The sequence below is a fragment of the Saimiri boliviensis genome, chromosome 4 (genome assembly GCF_048565385.1).
Source record: "Saimiri boliviensis isolate mSaiBol1 chromosome 4, mSaiBol1.pri, whole genome shotgun sequence".
Lineage (NCBI taxonomy): Eukaryota > Metazoa > Chordata > Mammalia > Primates > Cebidae > Saimiri > Saimiri boliviensis.
The window spans coordinates 129,512,018-129,530,377 of NC_133452.1; the positions used below are offsets into that span (position 1 = coordinate 129,512,018).

General features: G+C 40.7%; 1 protein-coding gene and 1 long non-coding RNA gene across 4 annotated transcripts in view; one reads left to right on the plus strand and one right to left on the minus strand.

Moving 5' to 3' along the window:
* The window catches only part of KLHL31 (kelch like family member 31), a 152,310-nt gene that overhangs the window by 115,167 nt on the left and 18,783 nt on the right, over positions 1 to 18,360 (plus strand). The window lies entirely within an intron of this gene.
* Positions 94 to 18,288, minus strand: LOC141584337 (uncharacterized). Its single transcript, XR_012517338.1, has 3 exons — positions 17,817 to 18,288; positions 2,732 to 2,901; positions 94 to 222 (listed from the first exon to the last, which is right to left on the minus strand). It is a non-coding gene; the product is annotated as an uncharacterized LOC141584337 (long non-coding RNA).

The window sequence follows — 18,360 nt, forward strand, 5'->3', positions numbered from 1 at the left end:
CAGAAATAAATGTAATTCTTGTTATGTGCAAATCTACATTTGTGAAGACTATATAAAATATTTATCTGAATAAATGAAGTGGCATACCTTGTTTCTGCATGGAACATTCAATACTATAAAGGTGTCAATTTTCCCCATACTAGTGGACCATTAGAATAAAATTTCAGTAAACATTCCATTGCAGCTTTGCTTTAGAACCAGATATGGGCATTTTAAGTCCATCTAAAGAAAAGTAGAAAAGAAATTTGGTTTAAAAAAGGGAGAAAAACTGAAAAATAGTAACAGACTTGCCTTTCCAAAAATTCTATAAAACTATAGAAATTCAAACAATTTGGGGCAGTCACGGAAAAAAAGGAATGAAAGGAGAAGATGAGATTTATATATATATATGAGATTTCTGTTATTTAATAAATTCAATGATAAGACTTCTATCATTTAATAAAGGGGGAATTTCAAATCCAGGATTAATGATGGTCTGTTCAATGAATGATGCTGAGAATGGTATTTGGTAGTAAAAGACACAAAAAAGGCCTCTAACTTCAAGGCATAAATCTACTTTGTATACAGAATATATTTTGCATATGGATTAATAATCACATAAATTAATGAGTGACAGATCTGTGCAAGTAATCGATGGAAAAAACAGGGATGTGTATTTTATAAATTGGGGATGAGGAAGTCTTTCCTAAAGTAAAATAGAAGTCATGGAAGAAAATTGACAAACTTGACATAAAGAAATGAAACAGTTCTGTAAAATATTGTAAAATAAATTTAAAAAGTGAACAGTAGGCCTGGAGCAGTGGCTCACACCTGTAATCCCACCACTTTGCGGGGGCCGAGGTGGGAGGATGGCTTGAGTCCAGGAGTTTGAGACCATCCTGGGCAATGTGGTGAGACGCTGTGTTGACAAAAGATTAAAAATTAGCCAGGCATGGTTACATGCACCTGTAGTCCCAGCTGCTACTTGAGAGGCTGACGTGGAAGGATCGCTTGAGCCTGGGCGGTCAAGGCTGCAGTGCGCCGTGACTGCACCACTGCACTCCAGCCCGGGCAACAGCAAGACCCTGTCTCAAAAAAAAAAAAAGTGACTAGTAGGGTGGGAGGATGACATTTGCAGCATATATAGGAGACAGATAATATAAAATAGATAAGCAACCAAATAACTAACAGGGCAAAAGGATATAGACAGACAAGCTATAAAAGGTAAATACTAAGCCTAATGGATATATTAAAAGATTTTCAGCCTCATGCATCCATCATGACACAAAAATTAAAAATCACTGAGAACCACGTTTCATATTTTGTATTGCTTAATACAGAAAAGACTGATAATATCCAGTATTTCAAGGTGGTGGGGGAAAGGAGGCATTTTTATATGTGATGGTACAAATGTAATTCAGTGAACCTTTTATTTGAGAATAGCTTTTTAAATAACCCAGCAATTTCACATCTAGAAGTCAATTCTACAGAATGACTTATACACATACCCATGGATATATGCACAAAGCATTATCTGTAAAACTGAAAAAAATTAGAGTCAACTTAATGCCCATCTATGAAATGGTGGTTTCACTCTGCTGTGGAATACAATGCCTTGTCAATAAGGATGAAGTAAGTCGAAGCAGATTATAGTAGTGTGTACTTACTACAAAAGAAATTTATAGGGCCGGGCGCGGTGGCTCAAGCCTGTAATCCCAGCACTTTGGGAGGCCGAGGCGGGTGGATCACGAGGTCGAGAGATCGAGACCGTCCTGGTCAACATGGTGAAACCCCGTCTCTACTAAAAAAAAAGAAAAAAAAAAAGTAGCTGGGCATGGTGGCGCTTGCCTGTAATCCCAGCTAGTCAGGAGGCTGAGGCAGGAGAATTGCTTGAACCCAGGAGGCGGAGGTTGCGGTGAGCCGAGATCGCTCCATTGCACTCCAGCCTGGGTAACAAGAGCGAAACTCCGTCTCAAAAAAAAAAAATTAATAAATTTATGATACTTCATGGAATTAAAAAAGTGTTGCATAAGGGTGCTCAGTAAATAGCTTGATTATATTTTACTTTAAAAAAATCTTGATAAAGCAGGAAGATTTTTATATTTTATTTTGTAAACTTGTATATTGGTTCAAATTCATTACTATTGTATTTTTAAAACAATTTTTTTTTTAATTAAAGGATTTGAAACTAAGTCAATCCACCTCCACAACTTTTCTGACTTTCCTGGAGGAACGATTATTCCTACTGTGTTTACAAAAGATTCCTGGAGAGCATTTAGAAGACAGGGATGCCTGGGCTCCATCTTAGAACAGTTAAGTTAGGATGTTATGATTTTCAAGACATGGTCTGCAGCCCAGCAGCAGCAACAGTATCTGGGCGCTTGTTAAAAGTGCACAATCTCAGGCCCCACCCCAGACCTAGTATTTCAAAATTTTCATTTAAATAAGAGCCCCCTGGTGATTTGTTTGCACTTTAAAGTTTGAGAGGTACTGACTATTCCTTGATTGCCTATGTGACCTACAGCAAGTTACTTAATTTCTGTAAATTTCAGCTTCCTCAACTGTAAAATGAAGGAAAGTATTATCTGTGAAAGCGAAATGAGACTTTATTCATTTAAAGTGTGCATAAAGTGCCCAGTGCCCTGCCTGGCACATGGTGGAAACTCAGTCAATGGTAGTTTTTATGATGGTATTTGTATCTCAAGTATCGGACCAAAAATAATGGCACCTCAGTAGATTGATGTCCACTTACCAACTCCCTAGATAATCCTGCATGCTCTGTCTCTTGGTAAGATCTGCAGACCGATGATCAGGACGCATGGAAGACTCACCATGAGCAGACTGCTCTCCAGTACAGCCATGTGCTTCTGCGCCCACAAGTTCAATGTGCCTTTACCAAGAGTCAGCTGGGCATGTGCTCTGCTGTTTATGCCAATAGTACTTGTTACTGAACTACATAATTTAATTAAATATTATGTAAACCAGTGACGTATGAGTACAAAAAGAGTGGTTGTTTCTATGAACCACTAAATTAAATGCTTTCAAAAGCCCTTTTACAGTTGTCTCACCCACACCCATTTTCATTTCCAAAAAAGGATGTGGGTGAGACAACCGTAAAAGACAAGAGAAAATAAATCATATACATCTTTAACCATATTCGGGTTGTTTTGCAAGTTTCTTAACATTTTCAATCCAATGTGAGGAAACCAAAATTGGAACTCACAGTTGCTGTTTTATGGGTGAGTTTAAGAAAGATCTGTTCCCTGTGCCCACACAAAAGGTCTTGGCTCTACATCAAAAGATTGGGGATACGTGTACATTTATGTGTCTCAAGTTAAAATAAAACGCTTCAGGTATAGATAGAAATCTCTTTTAAAGATTTCCCATGTGGTCCACTTACTGAAGGTTTGGAGCTCAACAGGCTACAAAGAGAGCATCATCAACTCTCCCCAACTCCTCCTCCTTTATCCCCACTGCATGGGCTGATTCTTTCCTTCCCTGTCCTTATATGAAGTCTCAAGCAGATCTCCCAGTTACTTACAGGTATTAAATATCCTGAGCTCACCTTTGGTCTTAACAGAAGTCTTATTTTAGTAACTATAATGTTCAGTTTAGTGTAATAACCAATTCCACATTTTTTACCCTCCCTGGGCTGACGCCTGACTTAAGCCAAAAAGCCTAGAGTGAGGGTCTTGGCCTTGGGAGTCAGGGGCTAGGGGTATTAGGGCATGATTGGTGTCTTTTCCTCTTCCAATGCTTCCCCTCACAAGCTATCTTTCCATTCCCTCCAGGACTGGGTCCAGGGCTAGGGTCATGCAAAGGGCACATGGATGGAACCTCTGTGATCTGGCATTGCTGCTCATTGAGCTTGAGCACTCAGGGTGGACTTTCATGGGGTTCTTTACCCCATGGGAAGTTCCCACTGCAGTGTCCATGATGAGGCCAGTCACTCCAATGCCTGGCGACTTTCACTGCCAACACTCAGCCTTCTGGCTTTCAGTTTGAGGGGTCCTCTCTAGAAGGTATTTTTATTACCCGTAAAAAAGCCTTCTCAAGAAGGCTTCAGGTAGGTTTCCTGACACGGACCCACATAGCCAAGCTGAAAAACTCACATCCTTGTCTTACTGTTGGTGAAACTCCAACTTGCTCCTAGTGCCTCTGTTTTCCTCTGTGCAATTAATTAATTGCAGCTCCAGCCACCATAGCTTACCTCTAGGAGAGCCAGATACCAAGAGTCTCCAAATATAGTTGTACAGATTATAAACATTGTTGTCTGTGTGAATGGGACCTTCTAGAGTTGCGCAGTGTACAACCTGAACAGCCATCCTCAGAGTTCAGGCACTAGTCCACTGAATTCCAGAGGATATAGATCAAGTTCTTTAGGTGACTCCCCCAAAGTCTTTCTCACTTGGAGTCAGAAAAGTGAAAGTACACTTCTTCCCTCACCAAAAGAACTGGAAAATACCACAATCCTCCAAAAACTTTCACAATAGGAATCATCTATTCTCCCTCTCTGATCTCTTTAGCCTTCTCAACTCTTGGCTACATCTTAAATCTCTTCTAAGAGTCACAAAAACAGTTGTTTTGCATAGGACACTTCGAAATATGAATTAATTCTGTTCTTAGAGTCTAGCCCTCCCACCCCCACAGATGGGGCTAAAAGTGTTCCTGTTAGACCTTTAAGTGACTCTTTAAATTATCTGACCAATTGTGGACCCAGTTGCTCCTATACATGGAAATACTATATGTAGGAGAATTAGCCAACAGGAAGAATTCAGCCTTGCAGAAATCTTTCACAGAAATGCTATTTTCTGTGAATACAATTGAGATAACCCTTGAAATACCTATCAGAACAAGTCTAAACAGAGAAGGAAGCTGGGCTGAGGGGTGCCGTTGGTATACAGATTGACTTTGAATGTTCACATTCACTCAAATTATGTTATCATTTCTGTTAAAACACAGTTTGGAAAACATGAGAAAGATACAAGAATGGAATAGTCTTAGCTTCTTTTACTGCTTTATAATTTAAGATGATTGTGCAAGAAGTGTCAGGCCGAATATTAACCAATTTGCCTCATGCAAGTGCTTTGAACTCTCTCAGAACCATGGCCCCAAACCACTGAGGATGGGACGAGAGCCATTCTTCAATCTTATTAATTCTGTTTTTTCTCTTGTCAAGTAATCTCTCTGGCTCATTGGAATCCATGTCTCTCTAATTCTACAAACCAACCTGTACCCTTCCTACAGAGAAGACTCTGTATCATAATTTTACAAAATGCTTTTGATTAGATATAAGAAAAAATGATGGCCTTCTTTGTTTGGAGAATTTTTTAAAGGGTGACATTTTATCTGTCAACTGTTATTTTTGCAAATTTCATACCGGAGGAGGTTTTGACTCTGCTGCTGTGCTGCTCTAGTTTGGGGGATTATCAAGCTAATTCCTTTAGACCTCTTTAGAGGTTTCACATGGTTTGCTGATTTAAGATATAAAGAGGTGAAATTATTGATGCTGTTGAACTTCGTAAAAATTAGTTTTCTTCTGCCCTTTGAAAGACACTTGGTCATACAGTCACCTGGAGGTGGCTGTTTGCCCCGCTGAAAACGGGCGAGTGCTGATAGTAAGGAAAGGAAGGAAAACAGATATTAAGAGAAGCAACAAGCTGCCTTTGCCACCATCTGTTTTCTCCCTCTTTAGCCCTCTTCTCATCCAGACCCCCAAATTTGCCAAATCAAAAGGATTTTCTCACTCAAAAAGGCATCACTTTCACAACCCAGCAGAGAAAACTACAAATTCCAGTCTCCATGACAATCACTGCTTTGGGGGCAGCCATGTGATGTCGCAGTCGAACACATCCTGCATTCAACCAGTACACACGGACACCCTTGCTTGAGCTATGGCTGGTTCCCCTTCCACAAGGTCAGCCACATATTCCAAAGCAGAGCACCATGCCTGGCTTCTCAAGGGCTTTACCCCTCATTCCCATGCCGCTCCAGAACCGGCTTCCCCGTGGTGCAAGCTCAACCCAGGGACCAGACCACCTCTTCTCTCCTGCTGAACTCTTCATTAGGTCCTTGTCCTTTTCAGTGAGCTTTATATGTTGGGGGTTTCAAGGTCAGCACTACACAAAGCAAATTTCCTTCAAGCCCTTCAACCTGCAGTAAAACTACAGGGCCACTGGGTGGAAAACAACACCTTGTTAATGACCCTGAAATCCACAGAGCAGGAGCTGCAAACACGTGACCTGTGTTTTTGTTTCGTTACCATGGACAATGTTGAAAAAAACATTAGTTGCCAACATTTACTGGAACATTTCACACAAAAAGCTGAATTTCCAATTTGTGTTATAATCGAGAAATTAGAATCTCTCTCCACATTCTGGGCCTGAATTCCTGCGTGGCAAAGATAGTTGAAGTGTTTTCTGGTATTCTGTGATAATAAATGCATTTGAAAATGTGGACCCTGAAATTGTACAGCAGTGTCCAGTGATAAGGTGAATGGATAAGCTTAAAAATAACTTTAAAAAGATTATCCTGAAAGTAAAATTCAAACTTAAAATTCTCATCGAGGACTTGTAGACTCCCAATAATGCATTGCAGATTCCTTCCCCAGAATGAAACATACTCTTATGGAGTCCCCGTCGTTCACCGGGCAAGCCAGGAGCACTGTCCCTGTACTGAAACAGCCCCAGATTCCCCAGACCAATTCTCTGTGTTTCTATTACGCCAAAATACTAGTTACCCTTTTCTCATTCTGTAGTCATCATTCGTCTCCGCGACTCACCTATGAGCAATTTGAGGGGAAAAGATGATCATTTATAGTGTGTTCCTAGCAGTTGAGCCATAATATCTGATTAATGTTTATTTAATAGCATATCATCCTTCAGTCTCTGATTAAATACCATTTCTAAAAAGAAACTTTGCCTGATAGTCAACTTCCCAGAATCCCTGTTATGCCTCTCAGAATAGAATAGACTTCTTCATAATGTTATAAGGCGGGTAATTGTTTTAGGGCAATTATTGCTTTCCCTGCCAGATCTGTGAGGTCAGGGTCTGTATCTTCCTGTTTCCCTATGTATTCCCCCCTTTGCCTAGTACAGTGCTGGGCAGCTACTCTCAAGTGGCTGGGTGGCTCATTCACAACAGTCCGGGGTAATGAGCCTCCTGCATGATGATTCTGCAGCTGCCACTTGCTCCTGAATACCTGTTCACCACCACCTACCTGTGTCTGCAAGTTCTATGAGGAGAGGCCCATGCCTCCTCATGCGTACCACAGTATGTCCAAACCAGTGCCTGGTTCAAGGCCTGTGTGTGTACGACATATACCTAGGCACCACTTCACACCCTCTCCTAGGCACCACTTCACACCTTCTCAGCCCCACCTCACAATCCACCACCTTAGCAGCCAGTTCTACACATGATTTTGTGTAGGTGCAATCTGTTAGTGCCTCCCCTGGGTGCAGGCCATGTGCCTCTCTGTTCCTGTACTTGAGTTTCTCCAGCCAGAAGAGTGGGACCCTGTGAGAACTGCCTGGACACAGAAGCATGAGTGCGGAGTGTTAATGTTTGTGGGGCCATCCTTAGCCCATGTGGACAGTTATGAGATCCACTTTAGAAAGCTTCTCAGGAGATCCAGGGGCTTGAAGCACTGTCACCTACAATACTGACCAACTTCATAATATATCCTTGTACTGTCTTTCCCTCCTTCCTTCTGTCCCTGGCCTCTCACTCCTGCTTCCTGGAATCACTTCTCAAACTACCTGTCCTGGCTGTGCTTTTAAGGATATTCAGGTCAAGACGTGATGCAAGTTGTTGTTGAATGAGCAAGTGAATGAATAAAACTATAACCATGTCGGATACATAAGCATAATTGGGTCACCAAGAATATTGTAAATGATTGTCTGCATTAGTGTAGCTCCTGAGAACAGAATTATCTCCAATAGAAACACGTAAGAGAGATTTCTATCCCAAAGAATCCATTTAAAAGAACTCACTTATCAAAAAAAGAAGAGAACAGTGGTTGCCAGGGTGTGGGGCAAGGCAAGAATGAGGGGGATACAGTTTCATTCTGGGAAGAGGAAAAATTCCATCTTTGCTGAGTGTATGATAAAATATATTGTTTGCTAAGAACGATGGCAAGGAAAACCTAGCCGTCACCGCCTCCCTCCTCCCTGCCCCCCACCAAGTAAAAAACTGCTTGGGGTATTCTCAAGTAGCAGAACAGTATATGTATATCATACACCGGTTAAAACAATAAGCATGGGATATGGGACTGGCCCCGTGGCTCCCTCGTGGAGAAAGCTTCGGGTTTGTCCGTGATCAGTGGTAAGCAGGCACCAGCTGCCTACCTAGTTTGTCTTGGTTCTATGAGAAAACACAGAACACCTGCTGTTAATAATAATCCCCTGTTCAGAGAGAATAAATACGTGTGTCAGCATCTGCTCGAGGCTCTCAGCCCGGAATGCCGTCAGCCCCTGAGGCTCTCAGCTGGGAAGGCTGTTGGCCCCCGTTACACCCACTTTGCTGTTCTATCTGGGTGTCTGCTTCTTAATTCTTTTAGCGCCGCCTGGGTAGGGTCTACAGCTGAGCTGGTCTCCGTACATCTTCCTGGGGATGGATGAGGAGGATGGTTGCACAATGGGAATTTACTTAATGCCATTGAACTATATGTACTAAAAATGGTTAAAATGATACATTTATGATATGGATATTTTACCACCATAAAAGTTATAAGCCTAATATGACCATAACCATTAAAAAACACAATGGACATAAAGAAACATTGGCAGGAAATAAATACAAATGTTGATAATTCCTGTGACCCTATGAAGGTAGAGTTTCATAATATATATTTTTTAGCTTCCATACTTTCTCCGCCATTGTTGTATTATATTCCTAACCTAATAGCAGCACTTATTAGTAACTACAGTAATACTTACTAAGAATTATAGTATTAATAATTTTGTTTTTCTTGACATGGCCTCAAAACATACATACATACATAAATATATACAGGCTAACACTAAACTTTGAATACAAAAGAACACATCATTAACTAGACTACTTATTTTTAATAATAATAATTTAATGATGATATTGTAAAATTTTGTTTTGTTCTATTCAATTTCCCATTAATTGAGACTGAATTTTCACAGGAGCTGGAAATTAGACCATAATCATCACATGGCTTGTTTTCATAAAGGTTGGGCTGATAACATACGTAAAATATGAACATTAAAGGAAGTAGTGTGAAAGGCTCTTTATTAAAATAAGGCTAAGCCCATTAATTACTCCCTTAACCTCTTTATTGTCTCGAATTTTTATGATTATTTTTATGTATTTTTATTACCAATTGATTCTCTCGTAACACTGGTATTCTTCTTTTAAGGTTACCAATGCTTTCTTCCTCCACAATTTTGGACTTAACCAAGTGTACTTATCCCTGGATATTTCCCTAAATGTAGTGATCAGTGCATTATACTCTATGAAACACTCCACTGAATCCTGCTAGGAGACAGTATTCTGGAATTCCAACCCAATTTCATCACGGCCACAATTCCTGTATACTTGGGCAAATTGTTTTACTTTGCTTATGACTAACTTTTCAAGAATAGTTAAAACAAAACTAAGAATTCTTATATGCATTTTCCAAGGTTATTCTGTAGAATACTTGTGCCACATGACAGTCCCATAAAATTAAGTCTTTTGATCAAATATATATGGAAAAAAGACTGCAAATTTATCCTTGGCTTAGAGATCAACAATGCAGAATAGCATCTAGAGGCTCTGAGAAGTCTTTCACTAAAAAAAAGTAATTTATTTGTTTTGAGAGATATATATATATATCTGACTGCTGGACTCTTTTTTAAAATGTAGTATTAATTTTAACATCCCTTAGAATAAAGACATTACCGAACATACTTTAGGAGACACTGATTTTACATAAACAGAAGTTACTAAGTCAAGAAAAAAAAAAAAAAAAAAAAAAAGACAAGAAGATCTTGGTGGAGCAGAGAACTCCCTGTCATTGCAAAACCAGAAGTGGTTAGGCGACTGCTTGCTGAGGATATTCTAGTCCAGTCTCCTACGCAAGGAAGTCACTTTTTTAAAGGTGCTTCTAATTTCAAAATGGTATAACAATTAGAAAATATACCCTGATGGGAAGCTCTTCATGGCAAACTCAGTTGCCTTCATGACCAAGCAAAAAAGAATAAAATCACCATGGCCTGGTACAGTGCGAACTGTGGGTGGGTGATGGGAACTGTGAAGAGAGGGGACAACTGCCCTGTCTAAAGGGAGTAGTCACCACTCAGCTTCAGCTGCCGTTCCCATGTAGAAGAAGCAAGCCTAACATTGCTAGATAGTATGATGATTCATGAAAAGCCTAAAATTTATATGTCAATGGAAAATTCCTTAATTTTGAATATTAGCTCAATAAAGTAGAAAATGAAAGCACTGTGAACAAAATACTCATGTAGACCAAATTTGGCCCATAAGGAAATAGGAGTCCTCATGTGTTCAGAAATGCTATGGTAGCCCTACCCTAAATAATCTGAGACGGAGAGGATGTCGGAATTCCTCTGCTTTCCTCCATTCTGGTTAACTGGTCACCTCTTGCTGTGCCTATCTCCTTGACTGCTTAGGAACCAGCTCAATTGGAACATGTTAAAAGAACAAAAAAGGAGTTAAAATGCATTGAGTGAGGACGTGAAGGGACACCTATGCAGAGAAAGCATGGATTTCAGAATCATAGATATTATAACTATCTATTTTAGCAGCTCAGAGGCATTTTTCTTAGTATTGAGTTCTTTCCAGCTGTTTTCCAGGTAGTAAGGAGTCACTGTGTTGCCTGAAAGTACTCACAGACTGCCATCAAGCTTTCAGAATGTAATTTTAATATTGCCTTCTGTTCAGAAATAACTCTTGCAGTTTAAAACTATCTTAAGACAATATGTAATTGATCTCAACATGCATAAACACAAGACATTATGGTTTCAAGATTTTATGATTTGGGGTCTTAAAAAAAGAGCAGGAATAAAAAATGATTACTAAGGTCTACTTCAAAGGCATAACACAGCTCTTCTCAGCTTCTATAAATCTTCCATAATCATGTAGCTCTTGATCAGAGTGAATCAAGCAGAAATAATTTAATAGAGTCAAAGCTCAGACTGTAGCTAAGTGGGTGAAATGGGACAGGGTGGCAGGGAAGCATTAGACGGGGCCATCTCTTCGTTAGAGCAGTAAGTGAAAGGGAATTATTTATTCCTTTAATCACCTTTTTAAGAAAATTTGACAATGCAACAAAAGGGTGGGTGATCTTTGGGGTCTTGTTTAATCTTGCTTCAATCTTGTTTAATTCTAGAGTTAGAGGGTCATGAAAACCAGCAAATGACTCATCACTAGAGTGATAGACTTTCTGGAGCATTGCTCTAGTGTTCAGGCACCATGCTGGGGATAGAGATAAAAAAAAAAAAAAAAAAAAAAAAAAAAAAAAAAATGAAGACCAAGGAGGAGAAAAACACATCGTTACAATGTGGTAAGTGCCAGGGGAGACAGATACACACATGACGTTACAGAAACATAGAAGGAGGCACTTCACAGGCTGGGAGATGGGCAAGGATCAGAGAGAGACAGCCAGGTCAGGGAAGGAGACATAAGAAGAAGGCAATTGGTAGAGGAGGTATGCCATTCAAAACTTGTTAAAAAAAAAAAAAAAGTTAAACCATTTTAATTTGGTGTGGCCACATGAGCCACTCTCTTTTATCAAGGCAAGTGCTTGGCTGGGACAGCAGGTTCTCTGAATAATAGGTTCCTACATGCTAAAAGAGTTGACTCTTCAATGATGCTATAGCGAATGAGGAGTCTTTGGTGTTCATATGCAGATATTTCTTAATTTTTTTGAAAAAAATGTTTTCTGTGTTTTGAAATCTGTGCCATACTTGGCAAGTGCTTGCAATAAATATGTTTTCTCCTTTGCAAGTGTGTCTTTATACTAGAATGGTGCTGCTGCCTCCAGAATGTCACAACAGAGCATGTGGTTTGCAAGTGCCCACTTACGTCAAGAACCTCTTAACTATATTGAGCACAGCCCAAGTACAACCAGCACTTCTAGATACTATTGGGATAGGCTGTATGAATTCACCAAATTAGCTGCAGTTTCCATCAAGTTTTTATTTCATTCATCGGCCCCATGTATATTTTTCCAAAGTAAAAATTCAATCAGACTTTTGAACACATTGTCTTGTTGCTGGAATTATCCAATGCTTCTCACTTAAAACTCATATTTTTGAAATAATAAAACATGTCTCTCTGTTTCTCCTTAAAAAGGCAATGTTTCAGCCAGGTGCAGTGGCTCATGCCTGTAATCCCAGCACTTTGGAAGGCTGAGGTGGGTGGATCACCTGAGGTCAGGAGTTCGAGACCAGCCTGGCCAACATAATAAAACTATGTCTGTACTAAAAATATAAAAATTAGCCAGGCGTGGTGGGTTGTGTGCACCTGTAATCCCAGCTACTCAGGGAAGCTGAGGCAGAAGAACCACTTGAACCTGGGAGGCAGAGGTTGCAGTGAGCTAAGACCATGCCACTGCACTCCAGTCTGGGCAACAAGAGCAAAATTTCAACTCAAAAAAATAAATAAATAAAAAGAAAGGCAGTGTTTCCTGTCTATTGTCAGAAAATTATTGGAATCCAGACTTTCCTATCTCTACTCTTCCCACTTGTTTGGGGAGTCACTAACAGCAACTTTTTCAGACAAAGATTACTTCAGCCACATAAAAGATGAGAAATGGCACTTGTTGTCCCATGTGACTGATCCCTGAGCCAGCCATTCTTAGTGAAGATGGATAAATTAATATTGATATAACCCACATGTCAGCTGAGATCTCCCATAAAATTGGGTTGACCTTTCTAAGTCACAGCCATGGGGCACCTCTGTGCCCTTGCCAGAATTTCCCAGGTCAGAGGCTCATGTCTGTCACCTCTAACTCCAAGTTACTGCTCTGCTGAACTCCCCCTCACAGCCCAGCCACAGCTCTCCCCCCATGTCTGCTCTGTGACAACTGGGGTGACTTCTCATTCATTCCCAATCAACACACCGCTCAGGCATTTATGTATAGCAGACTTTATTGAGACGTTTGTGCTATGGAGAGCACTTGCTGCAACAAAAGGCAAACAGCTGAAAATGAATCATTAGGCACCTTTATGGTGGCAGGCCCTTCAACCACACAGCCATCAGCAATTCCTTTTTTCCCCAAACACTACGGCTTCCTGTGATGTAGTTCAGCCCTGTCTCCTGCAAGACTCCTACCGTCCCCATGCTTCTCTGTTTTCCAGGCTGTCTCTTCTCAGCTTCTGTCCCTCAGATCCCCTGCAGTTTATTATGCAGAGCAGCTGAGCTCCTGATCTAGCCAACTGAGCAACCCAGGAGGAGAGAATCCTTTGAAAGGGTTCTGGGCAGCTCACAGAACCTCCATTGTATGATCAGAGAACCAGGCCAGAAAAAGGGAGGGAGCAAAAGAAAGAGAAAGCTCTGCAGCCAGGGTCAAGGCCAACAACTCCAGACACCAACAGCTGCCCCCATGTCACAGTTTCATGTCCTAAAGCCTCCTGCTCTGGACCCAATGATGCCACCCTGCCCCACTGCCAGTGCTGTTCCTGCAAACCAGTGCTGCTAATACTGCTCAGCCCATGCAACCCTCCACTGCCAAAACAGCTTCTTCTCTGCCTGCTTCTTTGCATCACTAGCTCCCAGTTTCTAGTCTGGATGCAGGCATCTCATCAGCCAAGACTGTGTCTTGTGCCCATTCTTGCCATAGCTGCAAAGGAGCCTGGCAAATGAAGCATCTGGTTTTTGGCTTCTGTGGTGAAAGACTCTGCTTTCTGCCTGACCTCACACAGTGGGAAAATCCACAACCATAGGAAAGGGATTTGGATGTGGGGCAGCTGGAAGTAAAACCCATTTGCTTCACGTTTCCACTGCCTACTTGACTTCTGGCCTTTCTGGCTCCTTGAGGATTTTGTACAACCAAAGACTTGATATAGTCATTGCTAAAAGGGCGTCTTCTCAAATCTCACCTTCTAAGAACCTAAACCTTGGACAATTTTGTTCTTTTAACCTTTCTTTTCTTTTGCCTGAAATGAAATTGCCTATTTCATCAACCCTAATTCTAGAAATATGAAGATCCATACCCAAAGTAAATGAAACTGTTCTCAGGTGTCCAGGGTGATAAGTCATTTATTTTCTAGCTATTATTTAAGAGCAACTTTCAGACAACTTCTGTCCCTAAAATTCAGTTTTCATTTTGAACTATTTCTGATGTATCCTGAGACTGTAACAGAGAGAGCAGTCACAAGAAGAATGGATTCCCAAAGGTTGAGTCTTCCTTCCAAGTTTTCTTTACACCTGCACCATTCACACACCTGTGCTATTCACACACCTGCACTGTTCATACACCTGCACCATTCACACACATGAGCTGTCCATCCACCTGCACCATTCACACACATGCACTGTCCATCCACCTGCACCATTCACACACATGAGCTGTCCATAAACCTGCACCATTCACACACATGAGCTGTCCATCCATCTGCACCATTTACACACGAGCTGTCCATCCACCTGCACCATTCACACACATGAGCTGTCCATACACCTGCACCATTCACACACATGCACTGTCCATACACCTGCACCATTCACACACATGAGCTGTCCATCCACCTGCACCATTCACACACCTGCGCTGTCCATACACCTGCACCATTCACACACATGAGCTGTCCATCCACCTGCACCATTCACACACCTGCACTGTCCATACACCTGCACCATTCACACACATGAGCTGTCCATCCACCTGCACCATTCACACACATGCGCTGTCCATACACCTGCACCATTCACACACATGAGCTGTCCATCCACCTGCACCATTCACACACATGCGCTGTCCATACACCTGCACATGCGCTGTCTGTACACCTGCACCATTCACACACATGCGCTGTCCGTACACCTGCACCATTCACACACATGCGCTGTCCGTACACCTGTACCATTCACACGCATGCGCTGTCCGTACACCTGCACCATTCACACACGTGAGCTGTTCATACACCTGCACCATTCACACACATGCACTGTCCATACACCTGCACCATTCACTCACATGAGCCATCCATACACCTGCACCATTCACACACATGAGCCGTCCATACACCTGCACCATTCACACATATGCGCTGTCCATACACCTGCACCATTCACACATATGCACTGTCCATACACCTGCACCATTCACACACGCACTGTCCACACACCTGCACCATTCACACATATGCACTGTCCATACACATACGCTCTCCAGTATTAGCTAGGTGTGGCTACTGAGTGCTTGTAATAGGGAATATCCAAGTTTCAGCACTTGAAATATGCTAAAAAATGTAAAAGCCAGACCAAATTTTGAAGATGTAATACTTATTCTGAATGTAAAATATCTCATTACTAATTTTTATATTAATTACATGTTAGCATATGTAATTAATTAATATAGTAATATAGATATATTGACTTCAACAAAATATTTTATTAAAATAAATGTCACCTGTTTCTTTCTTAACTGTAACCCCTAGGTCATTTAAAATTACATATGTGGCTTGCATCATGTTTATATTACACTACTCTACACACTGAAATGCACCTATACATTTCAATCAGCATGTAGCCCTGAAGAATCCATACCACAAAACAAGAAGACGTCTCTGAAACCAAACAGGCACAGTTCTCTGAGACCAAACAGGCACAGTTATACTTTTTGAATTATCTTGAATGAACAAAATTAATCTATTCATCATTCACTTAGCAATGTTCTAGATTAAGTAATTAATTAATTAACCATTCTTGAGAATCTACTATGTGCCATACACTGTGTTGGAAAATGGGACAACTGTGAACAAATCAGACCCAGCCCCTGCCTTTGTGTAAAGTCAAGTAGTTAAGAGAGCACACTTGGGAGCCTGACACCTTGGGTCCAAATTCTGACTCCATCCCTTACCAACCATGTGATCTGGAACAACTTAAAACAGCCCTAGTTTTCTTATATGTAAAACAGGAATTTTATCTGGCTAAGATGCTGCAAGAAATAAATTAGCAAAAGGCCAATAGAAGCAAACTGTGTTAGTCACCTAGTGATGTATAACTGAGCAGCTTGCATCATGCTGCAAGTTACACAAACAAGTTATAAAAGCAATATGCAAGTTATAAAACAGCATGCATTTATTATCTCACTGATTCTTTGGATTAGGGATCAAGGCAGAGCTTTCCTAGGTCCTCTGCTTTAGGCTCTCTCACAAGGCTGCAATCAAGATATTAGCCAGGGCTGGTGCCTCATCTGAAGGTTTAACTGGGGAAGGCTTGACTTCCAGATTCACTAAATGATGATTGTCAGGATTCCTGTCTTTTGGAATATTGAACTGAAGGCTTCAGTTTCTAACTGGCTCTTCCTTGCTTGGGCATCTCCAACCTGGCACTTGGCTTAATCAAAGCCAACAAGAGAGAAAGTCTCCCTGCCTTCATGGAGCTTACATTTGAGCTGGCTGTATGGCATAGGGTAGCAGGAGGTTGGTGGAAGAGAGACAGGCACTAGCAATGGAAACAAATAATTGCTCACTCTAAATTCCATTAAGGTTATATCCCCAAATTACAGAGTGTTCATTCTAAAATGCCAATCTCATCATGGCCCTCTTTTTTTTTTTTACTAACTATGCTGTAATTCATAGGCTCATTCCTTTAAAGATAAAGACAGAATTTCTTAATATCCACTATAACCTACTGTTCCATGCTGTGTTTCCAGTGCATCTACCGTAGCAGTAGTTGAATGCTTACATAGAGTAACTACTCTGAAAATGATTTTTAAAATGTCTTCGATTTTCCATTTTTTTGCCTTTTATTATTCCACTTGTGTTCATATCTTTACATTAAATGATATTTTATTGAAAGGAGCATCTTAGTGATATTCCAGTAAAACTGGAATTAATGGTCTTGAACCCTTGAAGATGATAGTATTGGTACCAACATCTTCTTGAAGGCCCTGTCCATCATTATATCATTATCATAAATACTGACGTAAAGCTGGCTTTTGTTTTCGTAAAAACAGGATTGAAGGCTGAGGCAGAAAGATCAATTGAGACGAGGAATTAATTTGATACCAGCTTGGGCAACATAGTGAGACCCTGTCTCTACCAGAAAAAAAGATGGAATGTTCTGGCCCTTTACCTGAGTCGAGAACATGGGAACAAGTAGAATTGCTTGCAAGCGAACCATAATATAAGCTTCATTAATTTGCTTCTGGTGGATTCTGTGCTGGAGACGTATGGGTGGAAGCAAAGAATTTTTTTAAAGAAAATCAAAATAATTCTTCCTATTAATAAGTTGGTGGGAATTCCAACAGAAGTAGTCACTAGACAGATGCAATCCAGTGAGTTGAGAGTCTCAGGAGAACTGGAGGCTGGTACATGCAGAATCAAAGAGCCTTAGAGCTGGAAAGACATCACAGGTGATGCAGTGCAAGCCCCCAGCCATAGAAAGAGTCTTTTCAGTGTCACACCAATCCCGCAGCTTCTCTTACTTCCACCCTTCTAATTATAGAGAACTGGCTCTTTTACAGAGCTGCCATTTTCATCATTAGAACCCAGCTGTTATTTGCACTCTTCTTTATTTTAAGGTATTTCCCCGGAATTGCTGCATATTAAAATTTTTAACATTTTAGGCGACAGAAATTTTCATTGAATCCTCTTGCCGTGCAACAGCCCCCACATACTTGCTCTCAGGAGTCTCACCTGTCTTAGAAGTCCTCTCTGTCATACTTCTCTTCAGATGTCTCCAACATGCACCGCCTCTGAAGTTTTTTTGTTCCAGCCATTTTCATTAGGATGAAGAGTAAGTTCTCAGAGTGCCAAGATGGCAAAGCGATGCCTAACACATCGTCTGACTAATGAAGAATAATTAGAACATTATTCCATGATCTATTTTTCTATTATTGTAGCTTAATATCACGTTAACTTTGTAAGCAACCATTTCACACTCTTGGATGGCCGTTGAAAGTTTGTAGTCAGTTATAATCTTTGAATTTTTGTTTCACAGGAAGGGTTGCCAAAGCAGATATTTCCCAACCTGCGTGTGTGCTAGAGTGTGTGTTAATCTCAGACCTCTCTGTGATTACTGGAAAATCGCTGGATGTAAACCTTACTTTATTAAACTATAAAACGACCCTAATAATGTTAGAACCACATGTGAGGTGCTGTAGGAGTATGTCTGGTAGACATGTGCTTCTCTTGTAAAGAACAGGTTATTTATAACCACTATCTTCTCAAAAGACTGTAG